Raw genomic sequence first — 5,141 nt, 5'->3', positions numbered from 1 at the left:
TTTTTTTTTTTTTTTTTTTTTTTTTTTTTTTTTTTTTTTTTTTTTTTTAAGAAAAGCAGAATATTTTAAATAAATGAATTAATTGGATGAAATTACTCTTAATAGTGATGAAACTTGTTTGGTAAGAGAACTTAAATAAAACTCATTAGAGGAAAACGTATAAGGTCGAGTTGCATTAAAGAGAATAATTCTTCTTGAAATATTTCTCTTTGGTAAAATGATTTTATATTATGTCAAGTTGCCTATTCAGCTCGTTGGCCAATGTCGAGTAGTTAGAGCCATCTTTCTTCAAGGTTTTCTTCCTTTATGGCCTCGTCCACGTTCATTCGCGTTGCTTTTACATCGTTGGTGCACGGTAATTGAATATTTGACGAGCAGAAAAAAATATCACTTTTGTTTCTGTTCGATATTTTTATAAATAAAATCAACGCGATTCATTATGTTTAAATAATTAAATATTACTAATAATAATTATTAATATTTATTATTATAATTATTAATTTATATAATTATTAATTTCATTAGCATCCGTTGTTCATTAAAAATTCTAATTTATAATTCATTCACAACCATATTATGATTGATGTATTATACTTCGAGGTTTGTGATTAAATTTTAAATTCATATAAAATTTATATATTCGAAAAGAAGAAGATAAAAAAAAAAGGAAGGTATTGAGGTATGAAAATATAATCCGATAAAAATTATTTTACTTGAAATTCTTGGTATTTTTTCAATGGAAAATAGAAGAATAAGTTTGATTTCATATAATCATTCCTTCTCATTTTTTGGAGAAAAATTGTTTATTTGAATTTTAATCAATTATATTACGAACACGCGAATGAACGATAGAGGAAAGATAAAGAGGTAAAAGTTTTCACAAGGAAAGTAATTTTGCTCTCTACTGTACATTATATGTTTTGCTTGTATAGCTTGGATTGGATTGGATAATTCTAAACACAGTCGTGCACAGTTGCCTGTATAGTAACCTTTGACCAACTGTGTATGGACTCTCCCTACAGAGAAAGGAAGGGATTCTTCTTTCCCCTATTCTCTTACCTTCTCCGTCTCTTTTTATTTCGTTTACTCTTTCCCCTTCTTCCTCTTACAAAGCCTCTACTCCTCCTCTCTCTCCCTTTCAATCACGGAGACCACGCTCCTCTTTGCCATCTCTTTTTTAATATCTGTCTTTTTCTCCTCCACTTGTCTGCTTCCTCTCATTTTTTTTCTTTGTTCATTATTTCACTATTTAAGTCTTTCCTTGTCATTCAATTTCTATTTCGCTATTTTTTACTTGCGCTCTCTCTCTCTCTTTCTCTTCACTCAAATCGCTCTGTCCTTATTCATTCTTCACAATTGATCCCCATCTTTCTTAATTTCTTTCCTTCTACATCGTCTGTTCTTTTTCTTCCTCCTTTAATAAAATTACCTCTCCTTGCTCACTTTTTTCTTTCCTCTTTTCTCCCTTTTTCTTCTCTGTACAAGTTTTAGAGCAATTTAATCATATTGTTTGAACAATTTCCATTGTTATTTAAAAAAGAAATTTTCAAATTATTTAGAAAAATTAAGAAAATATTTAAAAAGATATTAATTTTATTAAATTTCAAAAAAAATGGAGAAAAGATAAGAAATAAACATTTTCAGTACAGATTTTGATTTAAAATGCATTAAAATTCATAACCAGTTCTGAGCAACGATTTCTCCAATTTTAATAATTTGAGCACCGCTTTTCTATCTCTCCAAACGAAAATATATACGTATATATTTCTACGAACAGTAGAAAGAGCCTCAGTGAATGGAGAATTCTTAAATTAAATCGTCAATCTTCGCGAGAAGTCGGCCCTTTTCGTCACTCTAACGAGAACCGGGGAAAAATGAACTCCTCTCTGTTCAACACTTGTGAGCTTTCGTTTCGTTTGAGCACCTCCAACTTGTCGAGCCTTTAGAAATTGTTTCACTGACACTCGTCTCGGAAAACGTATTCAATTCTCGTCAGGGGAGTAGTGAGTCTTTTTTTTTTTTTTTTCCAACATTTATATATACCGGTATGTGTATATATTAACACTCCTCTTTCTCTCTCTCTCTCTATATATATATATATATATTTCGTATAATTATATTAGAAATTATTTTGTCTATCTATTTAAAAATATTTATTTTTATGTTTGATACAGTTTCACAATAAAATATCATTTATTTTAGTTGAATAATAATTTCTGAAAAATTCATATTTTTTAGATAAATTTTTATGAATGTATATTTATTTATTTAGTTTCTATCTGAAACAGCTTTTAGTTTATTTAAGTTATGAATGGATATGAACCGATTCCATTTGAAATAGGTTTTAGCTGACGGGAAACTCGATTTTATTTACATTTGTATTTCACCTCCGCCAGACGAGATTTCAATTTCCCGAAAACCCGTCATTTTTTGAATTGTGACAGTATTCTTTGCCAATGGATGTTTCAAAAACAGCTACAAATCACTTGCATATTCATGAATTCTCTTTTAATTAAAAATATCTCCATCGTTAAAGACGCAGTGCAGAAAAAAAATTTTTTTTTATATAGTTTTGAATATTTCATCAAAATTCAATATCAGTAAAGAATTTTGATAATTATTAAAAATAAAAAAAATAAGAAACAAACGGCATATTAAAAATAAAAAAAAAGAATACATAAAAAGTAAAATAAATAATAAACAATTTTTTCAATTAAGTTATTAAAATTATTAATAATGAAAATGATTTGCATATTCGTTTAATATACGTATACATAATATTTAGCAGTTTCCGCTTTCCAACGTTGGATTAAATTATTAGGTTAGTGAATATGAAATTTCGTTTCTTCGAATGAAAATTTAATTTCTTGAGAATATGTATATTTAATCGTAATAATTTAAATAATGTGTAATTGAAATAATCGCAATAAAAAATTAATTTCAAAAATTTTATTTGAAAATTTTATAATCGTTTTAGAAATTGTAAAATAAAATAATTTATTTTATATTTATTTTATTTTACATATTTTAGCAGATATCTTTAAAATGAGCACAAAAATATTCTGACTGGAATATATAAATATATCTATTTTAAGAATGTTTAATTTATATTCCCAAGAACTTTCACGATACTTTTTTGAAATTTAAATTCATTAAAAAATCACATGAATATTTTTATTATTTATAGTGAACAATAAGTAATTTCTAATATTTTTTTTATTACAACTCTTATTTACATAAAAATTCAAATATTTTACGACTAGAAAAAAATGACAAAAAAGTAAGCAAGAAACATTATAAATTTATTCTTTTATATTTATATTATTCTTTTTTTTATATTATTCTTATTCAATGTTTAATAGTTATATTAAAAATTAAATTCATATACATTAAGAGAGTTAATTTCTCAAAGGTAAGATATTTCTTTTTTATCTTTTAATAATTTCTCTTTCAATTTTCTTTTCAGGAATATACGAATATAGAAACCATCAGTTATTTTTAGTCGATATTCTTACGAATGATATTTCTTTATGATGAAACGATTGCTTGCAGCGAAGCGTGGGTGATGCGATAACAAAAATTCCAATGTTTTGCGCCAATACAAATGTCGCCCCACTTTTCATCGACATCAAGGCAATTTACTTAACGCATTATCCCTTACCTTACATACTTATAGACCATTGTAACCATTAGGCTATGAAAAACGTTTACTCACACGCTCCTCAATACAGTTGTATTTCCACTTCATAATAATATATACTTCCAGACATAATACATACAAGCTGTACCCGTGAGACTTGTAACCTTATATAGAAGACTTTTAAGAAAGTTGCAGTTGAAATGAATGAATATTAGTGGGATATAAAAAACATAATTTATGGATCTCGTATGTTAGGTATAAGGAAAGAATTTACGAGGCAGATGGTCGAAAGTCGAATAGATTTGTTAGACTTTTGCTGTTCAAAACACGAATATTCATGGAATTTAATATCAAAGTAGAATAACACAATCGCAAATTAATATTAATATATATTTCGCTTATAACGAAATTTATTCGAGCCTCGTTTCCCCATTGAACCGTTCAAACCATATCAAATGTGTTTCAAATTGTGTTTTCGATAATCGTCGAACGAATGAAAAGCACGTTCATTGTATACCTATCTCCCATTCATTTATATCGTATTGTTCGCTAATGAGAAATCCAGCAAATGCAGCGAAATTACAAATGTAAATCGATTGTTTAATGGATCAAGCGAATCGCGGCCAAAATACTATTTCAACTGTCATTTCTTTTTTTTTTTTTTTTTTTTTTTTAACCAATTTTTTAAAAATTTTTTTTTTTTTTTTTTTTTTTTAACCAATTTTTTAAAAATTTTTTTTTTTTTTTTTTTTTTTTAACCAATTTTTTAAAAATTTTTTTTTTTTTTTTTTTTTTTTAACTCAATTCTTTAATAAATTCATTTATCTTTCTCTTTTTATCATAACATGATCGAGAATTATGGAATAAATTATTTAAAAATTAACCTGGTAATATTAAATACCAGAATATTATTTAAATTGAAATTAATAACGACCATAATAAAAAAAAGATATTCCTGATATTCATCAATCCTTTTGTCAATTTATATCTAAAATGGGAGGGGAAAAATGAAATGGGATATTTCTGTCGAAAATTCTATTCGATCGAATAGAATAACACGAATGACAAACGAAATAACATGAATAACATTCGTGTCAAACGCTAAAACGGAGTAGAGAGAATGTATCGATTAATAAACCGCTAAATGTCAGTAACAGAACGTCTCCTCCACCCCTCCTCCACCCTTTCCCCTTCCCTCTATCCTCTCTACTTCCCCTCTCTCTCCCTCCTGCTACTCCGCTCGTGTTCCCCCACCCCTCGGCCCTCGTGACTAATAATATTGCCGTTCATACGGCACAACACTATTTTGAAACGCGAAGCAATACAGGAAATACGGTAACGGAGTTCGTGTAATAATGCCATGTTGCATTATTGAATTACATGAGAGAGTTCGACTCGGGAAGATCGATAACAAGCTGAAAGTAACGAACGCCGCCTCCTCAGGCTCATATTTTTATCGTTTACACGGAATGGAACGAGATATATCCGAACGAGCGATGGG

The 5,141-nt window shown here is 27.9% G+C and overlaps 1 protein-coding gene across 4 annotated transcripts in view; it reads left to right on the top strand.

Moving 5' to 3' along the window:
- Nucleotides 1-5,141, top strand: part of LOC102671460 (AT-rich interactive domain-containing protein 5B-like) — a 106,117-nt gene that overhangs the window by 79,957 nt on the left and 21,019 nt on the right. The window lies entirely within an intron of this gene.

This window comes from Apis dorsata, unplaced genomic scaffold, assembly GCF_000469605.1.
Source record: "Apis dorsata unplaced genomic scaffold, Apis dorsata 1.3 scaffold_946, whole genome shotgun sequence".
Taxonomy (NCBI): domain Eukaryota; kingdom Metazoa; phylum Arthropoda; class Insecta; order Hymenoptera; family Apidae; genus Apis; species Apis dorsata.
Note: the sequence above shows the minus strand (reverse complement) of the source record. Positions and strands in the feature narration are given on the sequence as shown.